This window comes from Centrocercus urophasianus, unplaced genomic scaffold (genome assembly GCF_019232065.1).
Source record: "Centrocercus urophasianus isolate 14NV4802_14NV808 unplaced genomic scaffold, USGS_Curo_1.0 seq_26, whole genome shotgun sequence".
Taxonomy (NCBI): Eukaryota; Metazoa; Chordata; class Aves; order Galliformes; family Phasianidae; genus Centrocercus; species Centrocercus urophasianus.
The window spans coordinates 11,903,485-11,930,233 of record NW_024884822.1 but is presented as its reverse complement, the minus strand read 5'-3'; the positions used below and the strand labels follow the sequence as shown (position 1 = coordinate 11,930,233).

At 44.4% G+C, this 26,749-nt stretch overlaps 1 protein-coding gene across 2 annotated transcripts in view; it reads right to left on the bottom strand.

The window, feature by feature from the left end:
• Positions 1–26,749, bottom strand: part of RASGEF1C (RasGEF domain family member 1C) — a 71,392-nt gene that overhangs the window by 40,228 nt on the left and 4,415 nt on the right. Inside the window, exon 1 of one of the 2 annotated variants that reach the window (XM_042826301.1) lies at positions 26,322–26,341. The exons of the other annotated variant lie outside the window; for it this stretch is intronic. The gene's annotated coding sequence lies outside the window, so the exon portion shown is untranslated. Of the gene's footprint in view, positions 1–26,321; positions 26,342–26,749 lie in introns of those variants that run through there. 2 annotated transcript variants of the gene reach the window in all.

Below are 26,749 nucleotides of genomic sequence, written 5' to 3'. Positions count from 1 at the left end.
CCATGCCTTGGGAAGTGCTGTGCTCAGCCCCGACCACCCAAGCAAAGGGACAAGAGCAGTCAGCCGCTGAGCTGGCTAATTGCTCATTAGCAGAAATTAACTCTGCAAGACACTTCTGTGGTCGCTGCTAAAAGTCTGTCATTAAAAGGGACTGCAGACATCAGTTCTTTGTCTCCATCAGAGCCCCAGTTACGTGACACCAGCTTTGGATTGGCGATCTGCCTCTTTGGAGGAAGCAGGGAACTGCCTGCACTGAGCTGCCCCATCCCAGCTCACCTCTCCCATGGGCCAGCAGCAGACGCATTGCATGAAAGGAGTAATAGTGCTGCAGGGGGCTGAGATACAACGGTTTGCTCTTTCGTAGGTAGAACAAGGTCTTCCCCTACAGCACAGGATTTAAAGTCCATCCAAGATTTGCTACAGTTCATTATTCTCAGTGCCCACCTAAAAATGACAGCCTGCAGGAGCCAGCAAGCAGAAGCCCTGGTAGAGCTGGGCTGGGCAGCTTGGTGAAATACACGTGTGCACAGGAGACTACTTATAAGGGGATGGAGGGGATGGATTTTTTCTTGGCATCCTTTCATCGATTTTGGTGGTATGAAGCCCAGGGGTGAGTACAGTCCAAGACATACACAAAATGAGCTAAAATCTGAACTGCACTTACTGACCTCATAACTCCTTAGCAGTTGAAATGTGGGTTACAAAGCCAATTTCTATAAAGGACACGTTCAGTTAACAGTGGGAGACTGTGCTGACTCGAGCTGTGTGAGCAAACCAGCTGGTAATTTCCCACATAATCTACATTCATTCCATACTTTTTGGAAGTTCTCCTCTAAAGACTGTGTCAAGGGTGCAAATCCTGTAGATCACTAAGATATATGACCCACAAAAAAGGACACAGCTGATTTAACTCATTACTCCAGCACTTTGAGGAGCCCCAAACGCCACGCTTTTTCTCCCCCTCACTTTCCAAGGCTGTGGGAACAGCTTGCTGAGCTTATAGACCACATGCATGGTAGGCAAACGCCCCTCCAGACCAGAGCCAAAACGTGCTGTACAGACATGGGGAAAGCCCCTGCATTCATCTATGGACAGGGTCTGACATAAAAACCTGTACTCATTTGTTCACTCAGCATCTCTCTTGAGCAACAGGATGTTTTTTAAAGCAGCAACCACAATTGTTATGAAATCGTGCTATTTTAATAATATGACAAACCACTTGATATAACATTTGAAAGAACACCAGAGTTGTTACCCTTTGGCTAAATGTCTCACCCTTACTTAATCTTCTAAGACTCCAGACCTGCACAGACAGAGACATTCACAACAGGACTTTAAACACTGCAGGGGAATTTCTGGTAAAAAATCATGCATATACAGATATGCAAATATATGTCAGATTTGCAAAAGGAAGAGTCTAATGTCACCTGTAATCTCTTGAGCACATAGATTTATACACGCAATTGAAAAAACCCTTGTCTTCCCACACCTGCATGGGAAATTGCATGAATCACAGGCTCAGATTAGGTCAGGCACTGACACATAGCAGGAGCCAAATTCAAGCCACCTGATTTCTGTTCAGTGGTCACAAAAGGCATCAAGAACTTCAAATCAGTTTGACCACTCAAAAAGTATGCTTCTGCTGCCTGTGGATAAGGGCAGTCAGCCCCCACTCCCCAAATAAAGCCAATTGCTCATGTAAATGTTGACAGTGCCAACACGGGCTTTTGCCTTTAAAAATTCAGCTTCTGGTATTTGCAAATTTTCCAGGAGTGCTAATACCAAAACCAGGAGCGTGCTTCTTGTCTTGAAATGTTTATCCAGCTATATAATCACTTCAATTTGAATAATTCTAAAGGAGCTGAGCCAGCAGCCTGTTTCAAACAATGAATATTGATAGGAATTTGCAAGCACAGGTTTACGATCAGTTTAAGGCAGTAACCAGAAGAAATATACAGCATGTTGTTAAGTGGACGTAAAACAAACAAGCACACATGGTAGAAAGACAGGTCTCAAAAGCTATTCTGTACCACTTAGAATTTAAACAATAATTACAGACCAGTGATCAAGATGGTAGCAGCATGTCCACAACTTCCATGGCTGGATCTTCTCTGCTTCCCTGCCAAATACACCACATGGATCCAAAAGTTGGAATACAGCACTGGTTGCACTCACACAAACATCAGCTGTGGCAGGAGTTTGCAGAAGGATGGACACGGGACAGGTGATTTCATTGCTGAGTGCAGACAGGATGGACACAGCATATGACAGGCTGATTAAGAAGTCATCTGAACTCCATAAGGAAAAGAGACTGGAAGTGACAGATGTAATGAAGTGCTGCATTCAAGGCAACGAAGCCTTGGGTTTGAGCGTTGGTTTGCAAACAACACGAACTAGATGAGAAAACGTAAGAATGGCAGTCAGATAAGTTCAGCAAGCTTTTGTCAGTACAATTAAGGAGATGAAATGCCATATACAAGCAGCAGTGCACCTTCTCGTGGTGCACTGTGACACTGTTGATGGTTGGACTGGATGATCTTGAGGCCTCTCCCAACCTTGGTGATGCTATGATTATGCTTTGGACATAGCATGTGGTTATTGAGTTCCTTGATGTGGTGCCTTAAGATCCAGGGTGCTTTCCCCACACTTCAAATTCTTGAAGTCCATTTCACCTTTCCCTGATGTACTTTCAGACAGCACAGAAATTGCAGTTGGTATTTCTTTGGTAACACGCAACACCAAGGGAATCCATTTAGGATGGAACTAGGGAATTAACCAGCTGGAAACCCATAATGAAGGAAAGCTTGCTTGTTACCTTCCTGAGGGATGTGGGGGAGGGTAAGAGTTAATGGAAAGATAATCAGGAACTCTTCAGGGATATTAGCTTACAGGCCAGGAGCACATATACAACCCGAGACTTGTTTGCATATCAAGAGACTACAGGAAAAGGTGTGACAGCCAAATGCAGCTTATGAAAATATGGCTATCTGTAAAGCTGATAGCTTCTTTGCACATGAAAACACAGTCCTAGCATTCAGCTTGGCAGCTGAGGCTAAATAACATCAATATGCCTGTTTGGGGCAGCCTGCACAGTGAAATCACTTATGAAATTTATACTGCTTTCAGCAGATATGCCTGGGACTCAGGGAAATAAGCTGGGTGATTTTCTCTACTTTTAAAATATTTTTTTTAATGGATTTCAAGGATCCATGCTTGAAATATCCAGGAAAATGAAATACTTGGGCTTTAAAACAACCTAGAATTTGGAGATTGCTCACAAGCATCAAGCTATACTACATCAGGACTGGATTCAGCTTTAGACAGAGCTTCAGCTGTTTCAGTTCTCCAATGAGTTTTATAACAGATTAAAGATTGTTTTCTAAGCGAAGCTATCCGAAGATCCCATCTTCATGCCATGGCTCTAATTCCCCTCCATTCCCAGCTGGTTTACATAAGTGCCACCACGTGTCGGCCAGCTCTGTGCCCTGACCTCCCTGCCAAGTCCAGCACAAAACTCCCCTTCTCTTCCTGCTCCGGACTGGCTGGCAGTGTCACTACACACTATAAAATGTATGAAAAGGAAGGATTACTGAAAGCCTTTCACTGGGCTAAGTGCTCAAACACAGGATTTTATTATTAGAATGTTTTGTCAAAAAGCAGGATATTGGCCAAGATTATCTCAATCTGTTTTGTGATCATTTCAGTGAAATCTTTCGTGTTGGCCAAATCCAGAAATGTGTGGGAAATTAAGTTATTTATCCCATTATGGCTCTTTTACTGCGCAAATGACCAACACCCTTCATTACTGCCAGGGCATTTTTAACATGTGCCCATCACGCACAAATACATGATTGCTTTCTTGTTTATAATTTTTATTAACATACTGAATATTTAGATGGCTACCACATAATTACTCAGGGGGGAAAAATCTTCCTCATAGCCATGGTGCCAATTCACCACCATGTTACAGGACTGTAGCCTGTTTTACCATCTGAGTCACTTCTCAGCAGGAACTCAATTCAGAAGTTCCCAAATTCGCCACTTTTAAAACATCCCTTTTTACGTTACAACTGTTCTTCACTCCACTCCACTGACACACACAAGCCAGCAGAAGCTGGAGTTGGAAAGTTACTCTGGAACTCATTCGTTATTCAATGCCCACTCCTACAGCAATTCCCAAATGACCCTCCCACAAGAAAAGGGCTCGTCCCAGCACCACGTCTCCATCCTCTCTAGAATATTTCTTGCCATTGCATTTGCAAAGTTTTGAGAATTTTCTCCTTTTCTAGGCAGTCCAATGACACTTTTGATTTGCAAGTATTTTATCCGATGAGCAGTTTTGCTATCTCTGCACACATCTCACTCTCACATTTGTACTGGCTTTCTTCCAGCCAGGAGACATAGAAGAACCCTGAAGAGGCCTTTGTACTCAACCCAAACCTTCTGCTGAGCTGTGGGCACTGTCTGTAAAGTGCCTCTATGAAAATGACGTCATGGTGTGACAAACTTGTTCTTCCGACAGTAAAATCTGGTTGGCACACAAGTCAAAACCAAGCTTTTTCAAATTGTCAGCATCTTGAGTTCAGTCTTGCAGCTGAATACCAACTTGTGCTCCTTCTACTTCATGTCTTGCACATCAGCAACAATGCGAACTCGGCAATCAAACCTGAGCTGGCGTTTTTTGTGATGACTCACAGAGCTGATTAAAATACAATTGCTCTCCCAGATCTGTACTGGCTCAAAACGGCTGCAAATGTATCAAAGAGGTGTCTCTTAATTCCCCACCCTTTGTTCAGAAAATTAGACACACACAGAGAAGAGACAGATGCAGTAATGGAGCATGCATTTTGCCCTCATTTGTAACCAAGCCAATCCTTAACTAATGGGGCTTGATGCAGTTGTACATTATGATTTCAAATGGGCGTCTTTACTCACGCTGAGTTATGCGCTCCGAGAGTAGCAGGAACAAAACTGGGCACTCACAAACTGAAGCATTGAGCAATAAGGCTGGAGACAGACTCTGTAAGTTAAAATGACATTTAGTAGCATAACAGCCACATAACCTCAAGATAGAGGCTCTTAACCCATAGCAGGCTTATTTCTAATGCCGTATTTGTCACAGGTGACATGAAGTTACACACTCCCCAGACAGCAGCGGCATACAATAGAGAAACCTTCAGTCGCTCTGAAGGCAAAAAATATTTGTCCTTGTCACCCAGCAGAAGGTGGTAACCCCAGCCCAGCGTGCTGTAATCACAGCAGCACAGTGAAACCACGGGGAGGAAAATTAAAGCAGGAGAGAGGCAGTGCCTACCTTCCAAATCGATTTCTCCTAAGGCATGCCTCTAACCCTGCTCTGCAAGACGCTGCTGCTGTGCACTGGCGATGTCTTTAAAAGCCTCTAAAGCAGTCAACAAACATCGACCTCCTAAACAGCAGCCCAGATCCTCCGGATGAACCTTGCATGTGACTCAGCATGGGAATACAGCCTCAGAAGCACAGGGCATTCTCTTCAAAACGCTCAAACTGCTCCAAATCGCTCCTCCTTCTTCCTGGTGTTTTTAATTGTGCCTTTTTGGGCTACTATTTTAAAAGTTTGGGCTTAGGGAAAGTTCTGCCAAGTCCTAGCAGAGCACAATGTAATTTTAAAATTGCAGCCTGACAAACTGCTGCTTAGAGAGAGCGATCATCTTAAATGACTGGGCAGGCTGTTCCAAATCGCTGCTTTACATGAGCAGAGAAAGGGCTGCAAGAACGTGAAGCGGTCACTGCTCTGAGCCCATGTGGGTCCCAGGCTTCAAAGCCACCTGCACGTCACCACAGTGCTAAGGGAAATCCTGCCGAATTGCACTGTCCTTAGTTGGCCTGAATTCAGCCGCTGTGCTGAAACATCAGGATGGCACCGGTGTGAGGCTGCTCATGCCTTGATCCAACTCCAGACTGCTACCGCAGGGCTCCATCAAACACACATAAATCATGTCTCCCAGATACAATTAAATCCCTTTGTGTTACTGAAGTCTGAGCTGGACTGAGCGCTAGGGGATATTATGCAAAGATTGGGCACCCAAGGAGCAGAGCTGATGCTCTAGGCACTGATCTGGATTCAGGCTGGATGCAAGATTGAAAAAGCAGTGATGGGTGATCTTGGCAGAGATGAAAGAAACACCTGTTTTCATTCCTTCAGGCCGCCCTGCAGCTTTCAGCCCCATCAACAGTCACACACTTGGCACAAGCAGAACAGTCCCAGATAAACACCGCAGCATGGTTCCACCAAATTAAACAGGAATGATGTCCGAATGGCACCTCCACTCTCAATCCTGGGATCTGACTCAGCTCCTCCAGGACCACAACGTGAAGGGATGCACGGGAGGATTTGAGAAGCCATCAAAGGGAAAGGAAGACATAGAGCACTACTCGTCCCTCACTCTGCACAACCATGCTGTAGATACTAGGATAACACGTGGCATGGGGGGGAACAGCAAAAGGCTGGGAAGCAGCTGGCAGAAACTGAACCCAAACTTCAGAAAAAGCAGTATTGAACAAAGTTCTAGCCCCAGTTCAGTCTCTTTTAACCCCAAACATGCCCACACCCTGCAGTTGTCCCTCCTGGATCCAAGGTGAGGGTCAGCACGTGACATGTCAGCCCCACACTGCTGACCACCTTGCTGGCAGGCTACAAACAGCTTTTGGTTGCCTACCTTCACTGTGGAAATAAGAGTTTGCTGATTAGCCACAATCAGATGCTCATGCTGATTTATCTGGCGGGGAATTCATCCCTCAATCTGCCTAGAAAGAAGAACAAATTCACTTCTAAGAATTTACAGGTGAGCATCAGCAGGTGAGCATCCCTGCTTTCCAGCTTCAGCAGTCTATAGAGCTTTACTTGCTGCTGGCTGCGACCTCGAGCATTAGTGCTGTAAAAGATTTACATTTAAAGCATATTAGTAACACTTTTTAATGATGAGAGAGGCATTTCAGTAAACAGTAAATTGTGCAGAAGCTCTGCTTGGCAGAGTTATCGATAATCCTATTAATGACAAGGTGCAATTTACAGCAAACTGACAGTGGAAAGGAGATACAGTACTTATGTGAAACAAAAAGATAACAATATTATTTCATTGACTGTGCTTTCTCTTAATTGCCTTGTTTTGTACGCTTGGGGCACACAATCTATCATGGATGAAGTTGTTTGTTCATAAAACAGCACGCAAGAGGTTTTTAATCCAAGATCCTTCTAGCTGCATTTCAGGATTTATTTCAGAATTGTCTTCAATTTTTCTATTTTGCGCAAGTTTATCCTAATATTAGGAAGCACTTCTCTGAAAAGAAACTGCTGTGCTCAATTGTGCCACTTGCACTTCATTATGGGACTGCTTACAAAGGCTTTATTCAGCAGGACTGCACAGAGACGTGATTTGCAAACCAGACCACAGCTCCCATGTCACTTGTCTGTGCCCCAGGTTGGCAGAAGGGTCCCCGGCCCTCAGGACCGAATCCAACAACCATTCATCTGCGTGCGTCAAAGTGACCCACGTTCAGTGCATGTGTCACAGCAGAGGCACTGAGAATTCGGGGGGTTGGACTCGATGATCCCTTCTAATCCCTCTGGTTCTGTCATAACACCCTTTGCACAAATACAAAATAACCCTACCAAAGTGAACGCTGTCATTTTAACATTATAAGCAAGTTTCATTCCTAAGAATGTATCCATCCTATTAACAACAACAAAAAAAAACCCTGGAAACTTTCAGGACTGCAGAAAGACACATTGGAGGCTTGAGAATCAATTAAATGTTTTCTTTTCAACATTAACTCATCTTCAGGTGTCTGCGTGGGAGGGCAGACTGATGGTTACTCAACAGAGGAACTCGAGGCTGTCTCCATATAATGGAAACAATAGGCAGTCTGAAAAGATGTGCTTCAGACCAGGCCAGGGCCCAAACGCAGAGGAAGAGACTGGAAACATCCTGTAAGAGAACTGCTTGGCTCGAGCTTTTGTGTGGTTTTCCTTCAGCTTAAGATTCCCAAGGCTCTCACAGACAGGTTTGGTCCTTACACCTTACGAACAGCTAAAATGCCCAAGGTGCACATTTTTGTACCATATCTAGCACTAAGAATGCAAACTATGCTGGGAACGAAGATGATGAATAAATGTATTTTGTTCGTAGCTTTAATTATTGGGTGAATTCCATTTACCACCTAGAACGCGAGTGCGGTTTATTGCAATAATAAGCATTAGGCACAAATCCAAGCAAGGCAGAGGGGGCATTAAATTGTGCTGGCGTTTGTTGAAAGCATTTGACATTTCTCCATTTCATTTCCTGGGTGCGACATCATAAATAAGCTCAGTAAACTGCTGCTTAAAGCCCTGACCAATGTGAAACCCTACTTGATGGATTTATTTCAAGTATACCCTGTCCTCCAAAGCTGCTGGGAAACAACAACTTGTCACTGCCAGCCTGATGGTTTTGGACCCTACATTGTAACGTCTGCAAAGCCATTTCCAGAGCTCACATGCAGAGTTGCTAAAAGCAACTGGGAGCTGACAGCTGCTGGCTCTGGTGGCTGGGGAGGCAGCAGACAGACCGAGTGGCGTTTTGGTGTCCTGTGTCTCTTGCATTGCCAAAAATGGAGCCTGCATCAAAATGAGGAAACAGATTTGGATTTTTTCAATTCATACTCCACGGTTTAGGAGAACTAGAGAAATATTCCTTGCTTAGGATAAGAACATTAGCCCATCTTCTCTTACAGCTCTACTCCCCCAGCAACCCAGTTGACTTAGCCAAAAGAATTCAAAGTCATTCAGAACTCCGTCTTGCAAAAATCATCCGCTTAACATTACATGCCTCTGGCAAACACAATAAAATCTAGCTGAAGGTGTTCCTCCAGGTGTATGCTTGTTAAAGCATACATACTGTAGGCCTCCTCCACACACATGACTGATGTTAAAAGCACTGGAACATGCACTTCCCAACTCACACAGCCTTAACTTGATGCACACCGCAGACAAGATGGTCAGAGGTTGCAGTTAGCTCAGCTGAACAGTGAAAGCAGCAAAACCATTTCTGTTCTGGGATTCTACACCTTCCTTTTCTCCAGCTGACGGAAGCTGGTAGCTCACACCACCAGAACAGTGCACACCTACCTTTGGGTTTTCCCACTCAAAGCTGTTTCCCACTCTCAGTTACAATGCAGCAGCTGATATCTCAGTCCCAAACCCGTGTGTCCCTGCACAAGACCATTTGCCACCCACCATCCTCTGCACGCCCACAGAGTTCTGTAGCAACATTTCCCTCTCACATACACACAGCGTGGCTCTTTGGCCTCTGACTCCAGCAGGAGCTACTGCACAGAGGGAAAGAGCCCAAGAAATCTCCACATTATCATGGCCTTCCACAAACAACTTCAAAGGAACGCAGAGATCCTATCTCCAGGATAGCTGGGACAGCACTACCTGCGCAGACTTGGTCCAGTCCTTCATCCTGCAACTTAGAGGATCTTCATATAGCAGAGAATTCAAGGCCACGTCGGCCAAAACCTCCAACGCTGTGCCTACATGACGGTCATCTGCTGCTTCTGGGCAAGTGTGACAACACCTACAGCCCATCCCATAGGAGACAGGTGTTTACTGCAAGGTGTGCAGCAACCACCATTGTTTTTGGTTAATAAGTATTCAAATCTTGCTTTGTTTTGTGTTCTAGAATTACTTCTACTAGTTTACTAAACACACATAATTACATTTCCATTAATACAAAACCCATTTCCTGTCATGCCTTTACATTCAAATCAGCAGCTCAGCAATGCTAGAATGCACATCTGAAGGATGGCAATCCCAGGGAGCTCTGGGGACATCTTTACAGAAGAATCTTTGCCTGTGAAGCAGAGAACAGGAGCTACACCTGTCACCAAAAAGTAAACAACACAGTCTTGAAAAAACACCATGGGTGCCAGTGTGCAGCTGCAAAGCCCAAGGGGAGCTCCATATGCTGCTAGATTTCTCCTTACTGCTATCAGACAGGGGCTCCCTGGGCTCTGCATGAGTTGCTGGGGATGGAGCTGCGGCTGGGCCTGGCCCTGTTCATGGCTCTGCAGGAAGCCTGGCACTCTTCTGTATATCAGATTTCCAGAGCACTGCAACTGCAAGGACTGCCAGTTCTGTAACAATGCTTCACTCACGCTCACGGAGTCACTTGTGGGTTTCCACAACCGGCAGACTCTTAGGGTTACCAAATATCCTACAAGAAAGCACTGGAGAACTTAAACACATCAGGGTTTTCTGCAGAGGAAACCAGCTGAGCTTCACCTGCACATGCCAGCTGCAGAAGAATGACAGGGCAGAGAGGGAACAAAGCCACACGGTTCCAGCTATCTCCTACCAACCAAGGTTCCCTCAGCATACTGCCCTGCTCCATGCTGGGCTGCCATCAGCAGTTCCTTGCACACGCTCAACACAGCCTGCCCACAGCTCACATCGCCCTCACACACCCCAAAACATGAATGAAGTTGCAGGGTGGCAAAGGTAAGGATGGCACAAGGTTCCTGCTCTGGATGGATCCTTGTGCTGTGCCAGCCGGTGCTGCGTTATGCAAAACTGAAACTGCTCCGGCTCCACATTAGCATTCTGGAGCACAACTTTATTCTCCTGCCTCAGAGACCAGCCCCTGTTTTACATAAATCTTTAATGAAATGCTCTGCCTCAAGCACCAATGCCTACGCACAAAAGGCAGAGTTGAAGGAAAACAAGGTTTTGCCTCCAAAAGCAAAAGCATTTCTGTGGATAGCACATGGAAATTACACTTGCTATGCCCTGCTGGGATGCCTGGAGCACCACTAAGGAGAGGATACAGCAAGGAGGCAACAATTTTAAGTACTTTCCAGAAAAGCAGGGAAAAGATTGGTTTGACTGCGGTACATCTGGCACACAGCAGGGCCAACCCATCTCCCAACACACGTGCCCAGTTCCTGTGTGCGCAGGAGGTCGTAAGGCTGCAGTGCCACATTGCCACTGAATGTTCCTCAGCAGCACAACGGCTTCCCACCCATCAGGAAGCTGTTTTCAAAACCTTCAGACTTAAACAACAACAACAAAAAAACGAAACAAAACAAAACAAGAAAACAAAAAAACACACACACCAAAAAACACACAAGCCTCTCAATTTTATATTCCCTCTGGGATCATGAGCACTTGTGGTTAAGGTTGTCAAGTGCTGCAAGTCCTTCTTTCATGAACAGAAAGGTTGTAAACGTTCATCTCCTCCCACAACACACACTAAATAAAAAGAATAATGGAAATCAACAGTACCATTATGATCAAGGAGCAGAAACTGCTATTGTAAGATGAATCTTGAAGTATCATAAGACAAAGATAAAATCATAGGGACTAGAAATACTGTGCAGTGAGGAGAGTTATATCCCAATACAGAACAGTGACCAGAAGATGTTTCAAGGCCACAGAGCTGAGAATGCAGACTGCAATGCCAAGACATCAAGCATTTAAAGGCTTCATAGTGTAACGCTTGATCGATGTTTTCAAAGCAGACTCCAGGAATTAAGACATGTATCTTCCATTAATCTTAATGGAAAATGTTTGTTGAAATCCCCAAGACTGCTTTGAAAAGTAAGTATTTCAACTTCACAGTCTGGGTTGGATGCCTACATTTTCATTTTAATATTCACATCTGCATGTTGGCCTGAGGTCAGCAAATCATTTAAATGTGTGCTTGAACATGCATCAGCCAACAGGCTATTCATGTGCTCAGTATTAAGTAAACATACAAACATCCCATCCAGAAGAGCTGTTCACATGGTTCTGCTTTGCTGAACTAGTGCCTAAAATATGCAGAAAGGCTGCCATAAGAAAGTTAGTACTTTGCCAACAAATGCCATGCTTGTTCTTATAGACAAAGGCAATCTTGGAGACAAACTTCAAGACACACTCATATCTTTGAGGCAACAGTTGCTTGTGCACCTTGGCTTTCTCCTATATATTTTAGGCTTCCAAAACAGGGATTAGAATTGAGTTGAAGAATCAGGCCCAACTGAACAGTTTTCAAACATCCTTGTTTTTTTCTGGACAGCAAGAGTCTAGTTTAGGTTTTCCATATTGCCTTAGCAGCTATTATGAAGATTAAGAAACAAAGCAAGAAAACCTTCCAATTCAAAAAACAAAACTCTTAAAATAACAGTAAAGTGGTGTAAAACAAATCCAGCTCCTCAGCTGGATTTCAAATACACAAAATGGAAAAGGCTTTGGCAATTCAAAATACCTTCAACCTTGGCTTCCCTTAGTCCTGCAAGACAGCCCAGGACATGATTCCCAAGGACAGGAATGGAACTCTGGGATTTGAGCTCAGTGCCCAAGGACAGGCAGGGAGTCACCCCCTTGAGGATCAGGCATTTTGGGAAACATCACCACCACCACGCGGACACAATCTCAGACTTGGGAACAGAGTTCCCCACAAACGTAGAAGTATTTAGATGTCATCATCAGATTCTTGTTTACCCCAATCAACATGAGTCTGACAATAAATTAATGAGTCCACGCACACAACATTTCAGCTTTTTAAAGCCAAATAGTTATTTGTGGCTTTATTTTAAAACTCAGAACTCGACACCAGCCACGTAAAAGCTCAGCAGTTTCCATTTGCAGATGCATCCAAGGTAAGCAATAAGTAGGTAAGACAGCAGTTTGATGTTAAACATAATGTGGTGTGACCATGCGCAACATGAAGGAGCCATCCCACTCTCCCACGCTGCCTGTTGCTTCCCCAGCAAGGGAGCAACTGGCAGACAAGCGAGGCAAGCCTGCTGTCTGCTGAGCTAGCAGAAAATTAACACACCAAGAGGGGGAAGGAACCTTCCAACGATTCTTTTGCCCCTTATCAAAACCGAATGACTCACAAAACGAGCCCGATGAGTCAGCTGCTGTTGGCCACACAACCTGCAAACCTGAGGCAAGGGAGGAGATGCACAACTGCAAAAAAGGAGAGAGACCATCCATTTTGGCATCAGTTCCCAGTTAGGGTAAAATCTTCAAACCCCGCTCTCAGTAAACAAGTGGTGTCCAGCACATGTGGGAGAGAAAACAAGTGCATGGCTTTTTGGAGCTAGCCAAGAGACAGAGACAGGTTTGCAGAATAATACATAACCAGTATATGCAGAGATGAGCACGTAAAAAAAAACCCACAGCACGTGGCTGGCAATCTGCATTATACTCTCACAGCTGTGCTGAGGCAAATGCAAAGGGAGGGCACACATTTGTCTGCTGCTCCATACAGCTGTAAGCTTGGCCCAAGTCCTGCCAAGCAAGGAGTGCCATTTTTCATACCAAACCTCTCCTCCCTCCCTGAAACACTCTATTTCTGTGATTTGGAAGAAAGGACACACATGAAAGAGGCAGAAAGACTCACCTACCCAGGATGCGGGGGTCATAGGTGCCAAAGGTACATGGCCCATTTACACTGGTGGTACCACGTGGGCTGGCAGCTATCAGCCTCAGCTACTCACTGCTGGACAACTGCATGAACTTCCATCTTTCTGGTGTGGCCTGAGCTGCGTCTACATGGTCCTACAGACATCCAGCTAAAACTAACTGCAACACTTTCATATTCTTCCCACTAGTGACTCCAGCAGCAAGGGAAAGCTACAGTATTTCCTGCATATGGTTTTTACCATGGCACTTCTGCACTTGAAGGCCTTTGTGATCTACGTCTTCCCAGTACAAGACTTATGTGACAAGTACCAAGAATCACAGCACATGCTGCATAAAGAACCAGCTTTCCCTGAACTCACTTCTGTGTGAATGACAACATCATTTTCAGAAAAAGGAACTCGCTCTGATCCACCCGAGTAATTCCGCTGATTGGAGTCACCAGTTGATTGCTCTGTGGCTCATTGATTATGCTCAACGTGAATAATTACATTACAAAAATAAGCTGGCGCAGACAGTACCAAAGACAAGTCAGAGCAGCGTGGGATGGCAGAAGCAGCGTGCCCACCTGCATGAGGGCCACACGAGCAGCCTGCCTTCAGCAGAACGTGCTTGTGGGGCTGCAGAGAACCAACCTCCCAAAGGTCTGCAGCTCATCTGTTCTTCTCAATGCTCCCAAGTGGATGGGCCACTTCATGCCATGGTCCCAGACGTGTTTAATATGCATGACGGTGCTCTGGAGGGCAGCGTGTAAGTGAAGCAATGCTAAACATGCTGACAAAGGCAAGGGAAGTGACCTGGAAATGACAAAGTGAAGCGAGGCTAGGAGCAAAGACGAAGCAGCAGAGGAAAAGCATCTGCACGGTTATATTGATAAAGCCCGCCAAGCAAAGGTGATGGGTTTTGTCTGATACAGCTGGTGCAATGCAGGCGTTGCTAAGTGTCTCTGGCTTGGGCAAAAGCTCTGTAGATTGGCAGCCAGAAGATTAATCTCACGCTGCCCAGAAGTGGAAGGGGGGGGAAGGCTACACATGGAAGGAAAAAAAAGCTACTTTATTTTTTCATCACGTAGAATATTACATCAAATGGAAGAGACGCACTGTCCTGAACACAGTAACAGCTTCCTGGCAGCAAGCACAGAGTTGCCAGACAATTCTTAGCAGCTTAAGCCATAATTCCTAAAGCTGAGGTCCCTTTTTCTGTTTAAAAAAAAAAAAAAAAAAAAAAAAAGTAGCAGAAAAAAAAAAAATAAATCACTTTTAATATCCAGAAGGAATCACTCATAAAAATCAAAGATCAATCCTAGAACTAAGGAGCTACTTTTCATGATGGATGATGTTTTATGCACTGCAAGAGAGAAGCCAGTTTCTATTTAACTAATGAGATTTGGTAAATGAGTGTATTTCCTGCACTGCTAACTACAGACTTACCCTTACAAAGTACATTATGTTAAATTGGAGAACGGCCCATTATTCTGGAATAAAAGACTGCCCACTGGAGAGTCTGCACTAAAATAAGTATTCCAAGAATACTTTCATCCTGGAATACAAGCAGTTTATTTGCGAGCAGACACCAAGCAATCCTTAAATACAATGATTTCTCCTAGAGGAATCCATGCAGTCAAAGATGAAGCCCAAGCAGCCAAAGAAAACACTGTAGCTGTGCCTGAAGTTTTACACAAAATCTCGAGAGACAGGGATGAGTTGCCTGCTGTGAACATAGGAGCCTCAGGGCACATGCATGCTCTGCAGCACAGAGGCATGGACTGGCTCTGTACTCTGCACCAGTCCATGCAGACAGCACGTCTCTCTATCCCTCTCAGCTCCTTAAAACCACAGCGCACTCAGTAAACAGCAAACTGCACTATGTGCTGTCTGGAGTTAGCTCAAGCATTTGGGCACTGTGCTGCACTGCAGCGTACAGGCAGCAAGGGACAAGCATCCCCAGCACTGCGAGGAAGTCCATTGATTTGGGCATTATCATCCCAAGAATGTGGACAATACAGCAGTGGGGAGCACAAACACGTACTGGCTCCCCCTCCAACACTGACAGCAGTTTTCTTGGTGGTCCCCAATGCCTGACACCCTTAACCCTCTGGGACATGGCATAGGCACCACTTAGAACACTGACAGAGAAGATGCAAGATCAGCCAAACCCTTTACACTAGCACAGGTCACAGCCTGAGGGGGCAGTCCACGTGGTGGGCTCCCAGGTGAGAAAAGACTTTGGGACTGACAGTGTCCTCACACCTTCCTTAGGCCAGCAACCGATACCCCTTGGCAGACTATGTGCTACCAACACAGAAATACCATTCAAGCTATGCCCTGGAATAATAAGCAACAACCTTACATCTTCAAGAACATCTCTGTGCTCTCTCACCATGAACAGCCAATGTCAACTCACCAGGACACCAGACTCTTGACTTTCATTCCACTAAATTATTCACAGCAGAAGTGTCATTTCAGCAGCGTAGATTCCCTACCATTATAAATATTTTCAAATAATGACTTTGCTTTCCTTACACTTGTGGTGTCTTAGACCACACTGGTCTCCTTACCTTTAGGCTACGCTTGGTCCCTACCCTACAGGAAGACACAGAAAAAAAGAGCTCTCTCAAAATCTTCAGCAGAAACATTAATATCGATTTCTTAGTGAACAGTTCTTTTTCCTATTCCTCCAAATTGTCTCCTCCTATCAGAAGGCCCAAGTATGTGCCCACTCCATCTTCAGAATAATCAATATATTGATACAGAAGTGAATGCCCTGCAGGACATCTTTTCAGTGCTTTAATACTCTGACTTTTCCCTATGGCTGTTTGAACTAAATCCATTCTAAACCTTAACTTCGCTTCTGTACCAATAATTTCCAATTTAAAGGCTTTGCATTGACAATTACACACATGCAAGCAGATACCCGTGTGTACATCTCCATTAATATTCTAAGAGACACTTGAATCCTTTAAGATTCTTTCCAAAACCTTTTATTATATTCCCACAATGCTGTTAGGTTACCAATTAACCCTTCTGCAACATCACTTTGTCCAACATTCGTAGAAGCTTTTCTCTCTACACAATAGTCAGACAGGACTACATCACAGAACCATGCGTTGATCTCCCCATATGCAGATACAGAGCCCTGGCTGGGCTATAACCGTGCTTTTTGCTAACTTGGGATGGAAACACTATGACTTATATACAACTTATATCCTCTTATCCACACTTATTTCTTTGGTTCAGAGCAGCATCATTGAGCCACGCCCTGAGAATCATCACTATATCTTCAGTGATCTGATCAGCAATGTCAGCACTATCAGGTAACACAGATTTGGCACATTAAGGAAAATGGAACAGCCCCAGAAGGGTAGATAAGCACGTTGTAGCAGTTGGGATACCTTACTCCAATCTCCCACAGCACGCCACCCCTGAGATGGCAGCAGATGGAAGCACCACTTGCAGACCAGGCTTCGTGCTGTCAGCCACCCCACGGCATGGACAAGGGCAGCAGATGAAACCGCTGCAGACAGGGCACAGCCCCAAGTCTGCAAAGGGCTTATCCTCCCCTCAGCTCACACCAAAATAACCAGGGAGCCAAAGCAGAGGCTAGAGCCCCCAGATGATTCCCACACCCCAGTTTACAGTCAGCCTTCTGGGAGGCTACCTGGATGCTGATCAGGACCACGCCACCCATCACTTGTGGGTGATACAAGGAAGATGAAAAGCAGTCCTTTGCATAAGTCCTGGCTGCTCCCCTATTTTTGCTAATAGCAAATCTTTGCTTTGTCACTTTCAGTATTCTTTTAATTCACCTGCAGCGTCCAGCATTTCCTAACACGCCTTTGTTCATTGGGATAAATGCATGTTTCTGTGCTCCGGTCAAAAATGAGACATTTTCCACAATCAAAGGAACTGGAAATTTCATGTTGCATACATAAACCACTACAGAAATGAAAATAAATTTCTTACATGAGAATGAAAAGACAGAAACCTTCCTACATAAACACGAGAGAATAGACACTGAAGTCACATACCAAGCATTTTACAGTGGCTTGGGAAAGGAAAGGAATATAAAATTGGAAGTTAACATTCCTCATGGAATGAGATTAGAGATATTTATTTTACGCTCTACTTGAAATATCACAGTAATTTTCATCTGCACTAATAAAAATAAATCAGAAGCTGATCTTCCATGCACTAAAATTACCATTTCATGCAATAGTCACAATGTTTCTGAGACATATGTGCCCTTTGGAAGCCATGCCACAAATAGAACTGAATTTAAGGACTGCTGTGTGCACAAATTTATGACATCAATTCTTTCCAAAGCAGAATATTGTTGTGTACAAAATGCCATGCGGGCAGCTACAAAAAAGCATCCAGCATCTAGTAAAGACTCTTAGCTTTCAGGAGAAAAACAAATAAGACTGTGAAACTAAAGCAAATAAGCAGATTGCACGATACCAACCGTTAGGTGACCAGCAGAGCCCTGTTGGGAGAACGCTCGTCCACCAGACAGGAATTAATGGGTTCACAAGCAACACGTCTGCAGCCCAGCCTCTCACAACGAGGCACATTGGCAGAGCAGGATACAACTTGCTGCTAGACAGGAGAAGTTCAATATTCATTAACCAAAAGAGCCCCCACTTTGTGCTGCTGTCTGCAGTACAAATCATCCGCCTGTGGGTTTTGTCAATCCCGTCACCCGCTGTTCTGTGAGCGCTGTACCTAAAGACACCACGCACTGCATCAATACTCCCAGCCCTCAGCTGGGGCGTTTTCAGAGGCAGAGTCCAAAGCTGGGAAACTGCAACCGCTTTTTGGAGTGATGCAGACAGAAAATGCTGGAAAGACAAAAGGTCGTATCTCAAATTCACATACAGCAACTCCTTTGCACAACAGATTGCTCTTTTTCAGGTGAGCTACATGAGAGGAGAGGACTGAAACCGGCAGTTGTCCGTTGGGAGATTGGCTCTGGATCCTCCCAGATAGCTCTGCAGCAGGCTGGCGAGTGCCTGCTTTTTCTTTTGTAACTCAGGAAGGTAATGCATTCAACTGTGCTAAAGCAAAAGCGTCAGGCACACAGATTTTAAGGAGATAATACTGCGAAGGCACAGGGATTTGATGTAATCACACAGAGATGCAGGCAGGAGCCACTCCTTCCTTGCTCTTTACTCTCCCCATTGTTACGGCAGATAGGAAAGGCACAGCACGATTGCTTCAGATGACAGGGATGCTGGGGTACCTCCTCAGCTGCCCAAGGCATGCTGCTTTTCACGACCCAAAGTCAAGCTCAGCTTGCCCACTGATTACTTCATTCTTCTCGGAGTTGCATTCTGGCATGCAAGGCATCGGATGCATAGAGATTCACTAGTAAGCATCGTCAAGTGGAAGCTTAGATTTCTCAAGAGGTCAAAGACACAAAGACAACCTTTCTTAGAAGTGTCTCTGTCTACCTTTCTAGTGCTCTGCTCAGCATGGCGTCTTGGTAACACACCCAGTTGCCCAGGGAGCTCAGCCAAGCCACAGATGGGAGATAGTTATAGTGGAGCCCCAGTATCACACAGCAATCAAAAAAACCTACTGCCAAGCCTCTAGAAGTCATCACACAGAAGAGATTTTCATAACCATCTCGCCATCCCTGTGAGCAAACAGTCCCACCAGAGGCACAGGTCATGCTGGAAAACAAACCCACAGACCTGCAGTACTCTGCAGACATCTTCCTAACAACACCAGGGCTGATGTCTGCTTTCTCCCAGCACTGGCAATGTTTGATGACTTGTGTTTCCTCTCTTCTCTGTAAGCCTGGAAATGCTCTTCCATACCCAGCTATGTCAGCCTTGTCACCATGCTCCAAATAACTCATATGAATGTCTTGCATTTTTCAAGTGGTGTCATAAAACATGGGGCTGCACACACCACAAACACTGACATATTTCACTAATACAATCCAGAAGCAACTTATGAAGAATATTTATGCAGCTCTTTATTATTTTCTATGAAAGGTAAATGACCCTTTTGGTGAAACGGTGACTTGTGCTGACAGCATCTTTGTTTTTAGGAAAAAAATACCAATTGAGGTAGCTTTAGAAGTTGATTCAGGGATACAGATTTCTCTGGTCTCGTCAGAATAACAACAAACAAACTTCTCTTCTTCCAAAGATTTTACTGTCATTCATCTTTCAAGCACAATAATTAGTAGTAATATGAATGAGCTAAAGATGCATATAAATAAGATCTATATATTGACTAAGTGAGCCTTTAAACACAACCTGCCATGATCTAAGTCACCTCCTCAATATACTTTTGTGGCTAAAGGTCAAATATTTCTAAGTGAGGAAATGAGTGATTTTGCTTATTAGTGCAAGGCTGAGACTAAGCAAGGTTAGCTGCACGTGCTGATCTGCTAACGCACTCCCAGACTGAGGAAGCAGTAACCTTTCAGATGCCTGTCCAATTAAATGTTCTTAATTGGTGTGTAGCTAATTGATGTAGAGTGGTTTTGTCGTGATGTTAGCTGTTGATGAACAATTAGAGAAGGAATTAATGCTGCGTTCAACCTAACTACTGAGGGAGGCCAACATGTTCAAAATCAAGTGAAAAAACCCAAGCCCAAGCAGAGCAGTGTGATACCAGCGTGCAACATCTCATGAGGAGGAAGCCAAGAAACCAGCACCGGTTCCCCAGCATGCCAACAGCAGGAGATCGCTGCAAGGCTCCCAGCCCAAGCAGGTGAGATACCAAAACCTCAATTCTTCATGCTTGCACATTGCTCACTGACAGCAATAATACCCATTCAGGGCCAGACTAAGGCAACTCTTTATCAGGTTACTTTTTTTTCCCCTTGTTTTTTTACTTTTTTTTTTTTTAATAGTATTTTAGAAAAAAATTCCATTGGCATTTATTCAGATATTTCACATTAGCTCACATCCTTGCAAAAACATCTCTTCTATCGCTAATACTGAAACCAACCCCTTTCTGCTCTGCCAGAAAAAAAAAAAAAAAAAACCACACAAAAAAAACCAAAACCAACTTTTCAATATTTTAAACTAGGAATCATCTGAAGTAAATGGGAAAGAAAGTGGGGAAACTCATTCCCCTCCTCTGCTCTAGGTTCTAGTCACCTTGGGGACTATGGCCAAAACCAAATGAAAGGCCCAAGTGATGCTCTCCCAAACACCTTATCCCTTGGAGGCAGCATAAGAACAAGACTTGCTTACTGAAACAGCAGTATTCATTACTTTCCCTACAGTTGTTCAGCTCCCCTCCCCACCCCTGTGGGAAGCTGCTGGCTTCTCCTGCCTTCGGACCAGATGCATTTTTCTCAGTGACATCAGTGCAAGTTCCCCAGGTCCCCGAGGCTGTCTGCGAACTGCACAACTGCACCTGGAGGAGAACAAACACCAAGTTCCCATCGTCACTCAGATGCTGGAAGACTATTTGCACACCCATGTTTGCTGAGTCTCATTTTTTTCCAATGGAAAAATCATGATCCATCTTCAAGCTACAGAGGAGGCTCTCCAATAAAAACAACTTTCCACAGCAACCTCAGTGAAACATGGGGAGCAGACCAAGTTACTGATGGGACGGGGCAGCACACCCCTCCTCCGGCTGCATTCGGGAGCCTGGTGCAGGGCACAGTGCCAGGTGTGTGGTGTTTGTCCACCCTCCTGAGGGACAGCAAAGGCTCAAGACAGGCCAAAGGAAGAGTGATGCAAGACTCAGGGGAGCAGGATGGCTCCAGGGAGCCAGCGCTACACTCTCGTTCTTTGCTACATCACACAGCACCCTTAGACAAGTCCCATAATCTCACTGCCCCACTGTTTCCGGCCATCAAAAGTGGATAACAGCCCGTCTCTAGCAGGGGAGGACGCCTTGATAAATGTACTAATTATCACCAGACACCCCACCCAGCAGGCAAGAAAAGAGAGGCCATTTATTTGCCTAAGAATCTTGCAATTATAAAATTACTACTTGAGAAGTCCGCACATCAGGGACCTGGAACCTGGTTTAATTAAATCAATTGGATTTACAGCACCAATTTACAACAAAACTCAGATCTAACAGGAAGCAGTTTATACTGACCAGCATTCAAAATCCTTTCATACACTGAGAGCAAACGCATTTTTATTATTCTTAGCACAGCAGAAACTGCCATGAAGCTGCTCAGCAGCGCTTCCACGGCAGCAGCCCGGCCAGCCCAGCTGCACCTCCGCTGCTCCATTTGTCATCTCAAAGCACCATTTGTTCCTCCAAACACCGATCATCTTACACAAAGCAGTTGTCACGCGTCTTCCCACTCCCCACCACTTCAAGCACTACACATTCCACTCCACACATGCTCATAAAAATCACTTGCCATAAGAGCTTTAAACGGTCCTTGTCAAAACATCAAAATAGAAGGTGTTCAAGACGGACCCTCAGATTTCTCGTGCTGCTTACAGAAGCAGCCGTAAGACACACAGCCTTGTACAATGGGCTTTTCTTTTTGAGACCCCGGGATGTGGCTCAAAAAGAAGCATGCCAGGTAGGGAGGAGAGACAACAACCTTATGACAACTCCATGCACAGGAGGAAAACCTGTCTACCTGTAACAGAAACAACAAGGAAGTGACTTAAAGTAGTTCAGTAGTATTTGTTCAGTGGTTGTGCAAATCCATCTATCAAACATTTGTCAGGCAATCAATGCTGATGTGGAAGAGCTCATTTCATCCTGCTAAACACAGAAGGCAGGAGTCTGTTTTCCATGAAGAACAAACTTTGAACAATTCCAATGGATGAGAACTAGACTCTGGGTTTATCTCAGTTTAACTGACAAGCACTCTCCATCTCTTAAAAGCTCAAACCTCTACCAGATCTTATGTTATGTAGACAGCAATTGCTCATTTATTGACAGCAAAGAGCTGTGGATCAAGTCTTAGTATTTGCTAATATATCTGGCTGAAAGCAGACTTTAATGGTCCAATCCATCTCCCATTACCAAGAGAACATTAGGTCACTTTAGCAGAGCTGCATCAAGTGGCAGCGTTAGCATCTGATCAGGAAAAAACATTTTGTGAACCAACTAGTTCTTACTGACTGCATTTTGTCTGTTAAGAAATCTCCAAATCTAAGCTGTAACAGAGAACGCCAGCTATACTGCTGTGCTATTAAAAAAAAAAGTGTTGAGAAGTGGAACTCCAGCTCTCACTCAGCCGGGTGTCATTGAGCTGTAACCCTGGTGAAGCCAGGAGAGCTCCAGGAACATAAATATGAAGTGACAAGGAAAGCCAGCCTACTATTCACATCACATATTTCATGCTTCTTTCTATTTCACAATAATACACCAAGTTAAGCTGCTTATTAGTTGGGCACATTCTCTCCTAACCACAGCCAGATTTGTATTTTATGCTGGGCTCACCATCAGTACTGACTGCCCTTTAATCATAATACTGCTGTCATTTGTGGTTCCCCTTTGCAAGATACTTGCTCTAACACACAAACTGCACAGCTGTTAACACTGCTGTAGCCCAGAAGAGAATGGCACAAGTAAGGCCAAGAGAAGGGCTTTATTGTAACCGTCCCTGTTCATAAGGACCTCTTGCACATTCTCCTCGAATGTTTGTTAGCCTAGATGATGTGGTGGCATCTGCTTCCAAGCCACTCAGCACACCAATTTGCCAATAATGATCTTCCTGACATGAATTAATAACAGCTAATCGCTATGCAATAAAAAACAAAAGGGTTTTGCACAAAAGATCTTCCACAAAATGACAAAAAAAAAAACAAAAAACAAAACAAAACACAAATGCTTTTTATTAGCAGGATCACTAATAGCTGCTCCTCATCTGATCTGTACGGATTTGAGAAACATTTAGTATCAGTTAATGAAATTACCCCAGAAAACACAGCTCCCAAAACAGCATTTCAAAACACATACCACAGCCTGGCAGCTTATGAATGAAATGCTCCATAGGAGTTTGTGTACATTTATTATTTACTACACCACATTAAGAAATAAGACTGCAAATGACAAGCTGATGCTCTTCCAACTGTGTACACTACGTAATATGTGCTACCAGGGCTTTGCTATCACCTCCTGAACAGCTTCTCATTGGAGACAAACAGAAGGATCCAAAGGAACCAAGCCACCTCTAGCACCCGAGTAATAAACTGCAGCTACTCTGCCTTTTATGAAGTTTTATCAAGGGTGTTTTAAAGCAATTGAAATTAGCATTTTAGATGGCTGTTACACGTATAACATATGCACACACTGAATGAAAGCACAAATCCCATCCCTGACGTGCACAGGAGGCTTGTGCTGCTGGCAGCCTCCATGGAAGCAGTAAGGATCAGAAAGCTCTCCCCAGGCTCACATCCCTCCTTGCTATACTCCACACCTTGCTTTCAGCACCCATCCTAAATTCATACAAAGTCTGTTCACCTCACAGAAACAAACATTCATATCTGACAGCTCACACAGGGCTAAAGAGCCAGGTACACCACAGGGTGGTAAGAAAAAAAGTCTTTACCCTTAGTAGCCAGCAGCCCTCATGCTTAATTTGCAAATACCCAGGCTCAGAGACTGCCCCTGACTTCTGAAGAACTGCTCACATGCCCCAAATTCTTCAGCCAGTTTTGAAGTATCTGCAAGGCCACAGGTTTAGCATACTTAACACTATCATAATGATGTATTTTGAAGAGGAGGAAATAAAGAGCATTCTAAGCTGCGATCTTCCAAACCTTGCTTGGCTTCCTGCCTTGGTTGCATTGGGCACTTTTGATGCAGCAAGCATTATTGAGGGAACAAACTGAGTTCCAAAACAAAACACACACAAAAGCCCCACACAAAACTGAAGCAATCACTAAAAACATTCCAGCATAGAACTACTTGACTCTGTCAGATCAGGTCTCTGTGGTCACTTGCCATGACCCAAAAGTGTCAATAAGAGAAATTAACTACTTCATCCGTCTTTCACTGTGCTTTTTTCCTGCTAATAGGTATTGTAGCTTACCCTTGACCTTTGAGAAAAAAACACACACAATCCCACTGTGTCTGTGACCCAGGTGACAGCGTGGAGGGGAAGGGTCACGTCAGAAATGCCCAAACATCTCCAAAAATCAAAGCCACTTGTGGACTTGTGGCAGCTCCTGCTGTTAGACAGCTGGATGGAAAATAGGAAAATATTACCCAAGTAAAAGGCACCCAACCAACCCATCTTAAAGCTTTGTACTTCCAACCCAATGAGTTCTGCTGGATCCACTGTTTGCAGCTGCATCCCTAACCTTGGTGAATTATTTTATACTGTATCACCCTAACAGCAAAATCATAAGTGACCCACGTAGCTGCTATCTCAAACTCTTCTCTGCATGCAGATAAAGGTCTGCAGAGTTTCTGTCTGAATAAGATGACAGAATTGAATGAAGTGATGGGAAATATCAGAATACCTCTGTAGTTCTCTTTGCTCTTCCCAGACTTGCTGAGCACAGACCCACAGAACAACTTGCCTTTTGCCTGCACCAGCACGGAAAGTTGCAGCTTCCTGCACCTGTGGCTTTCTCTTCTGTCTGCTCTGATTTGTAGACAATAAATTCTCTGGAACGAGAGATCCAAGCCTCAATGACCAGACCCTACATGCTGTATGATGTTTATGCACATGCACTGGAACAGACTGTATGTACATATTCAAAGTTGCTGTAATCAGGAAATGAGCCATGAAATGTGTAAGTGATGGCACATTAATTTATTTTTTTTTTTATAGCTTAAATTAGAATCTTTGGAATTTCACAGCCAGAGAGTTTTAAATAGGTAAAAAAATGTGATAATCACACTTAATGATCGCATTCACATGCACTGAACTAGGAGTGGGGAAACCTGAGCAGAATGGATACGAATGCTGGCACAGCCAAAAAAAGCATGTAGCAAACCTCAAGTGATTTTTGTACCAAAACCAAACACAGCCCAGGCCAGAAGCTTTTTCCTTTTGGTCCTGCGTGTCAGAACTGGGCTGCAAGACTCCACATGATCAGAAGTTAACTGCTGTGCCTCTGCCGCTTCCTTTTTGCTAGCTCTGCAGACTAGCAAAGACTCCAGGTTTGACCCCTTATAACTGGTGAGCACGTAGTGATGAAGAGAAAGCACTCCCTACCCGAGGAACACGCTTTATTATTGGACTTGTCCACACACATTTCACCCCTGGCATACATCAGCAATTTTTAATGAACCAAACAAGAACCCGCAGAGCAATCACAATAATCATTTAGGCTCCAAATCAGGGCAGTACCTCTAAGTTCAGATGCCTATGCTCTCCTTACACCAATTGGGCTGTATGGACTATAAGCCTAATGGAAACATTGTGGAAAGACTGGGAATTCCAGGGAAATACACCATAGCTGCTAATTAATACTGTCCTGCCAAGCTGCTGAGATGTAACCAAAAAGTTAAACCAAGAGAAAAAAAAACAAACAAAAAAAAAAAAAACAAAAAACCAGCTATATTTTGTGTCAAACTGAGGAAACAAAGTCAATGTTTGTCTACTGTGAAAGTACAAAGTCAGCAGGGGAGACTGCTTGGAAGCTTCTAAGAAAGCTACAGATAAATGTTTTTTGGTTTCTTTTTTCCTCCAGTCAAAATTGGCTCCTTCTGAAAAACAAAGCAAGGCAAAAGATGAAAGGCTCTCTTTTCTGAAGCCAAAGATGAAGAATACAAAGAATATTAATGACTAAGAAGTCTGCCCGTAAATGCCATGAGCTTAGCGGCAGTAGGGACAGAAAGGAAGAACAGGTCTGCTATTAACTAATCAAGTTTCCAATCTAACGAGCAGTGATGAAGGCTGATTGGGTCATTTATGATTCCATAGTGTTAGTTGAGAAGAACACAGGTTCCCTATGAAGGATAAAGGAAAAGATGCCATTGCAGACACAGGAAGCTCAGGATGACTGTGGGTCTCTCACAAAGCATGGAACAGCAGTAAACTCCCCATCAGTGCTCGTCTCTCCTTCCCACCTCTGTGCATGCACAGGTATACAAGATGTCTGTCCTGCAGGAGATTGAAGAATTGTTTCAGATGCATCACCTGGCTTATACGGCACTTCTAGTCAATCCAGTCACAAAATATTATGTTTTCATGAATCACATTTCCCAAAGGAAAGCTTCAAAACAGAGAGCTTCGCCTTCATCGTGGTTATTGAATGCAGTGTGAGCCTGCCCAGCCACCACAGCTCCCCAGGACGCTGACATTCCCCATCACAGGAGGGATCTGTTGACCAAGGGCAGAGCAGCATAGAGGCTGCGCCCAACCCCTCATCTCTGCACCGCCACACAGCATCAGCACAAAGCACAGCCCTCC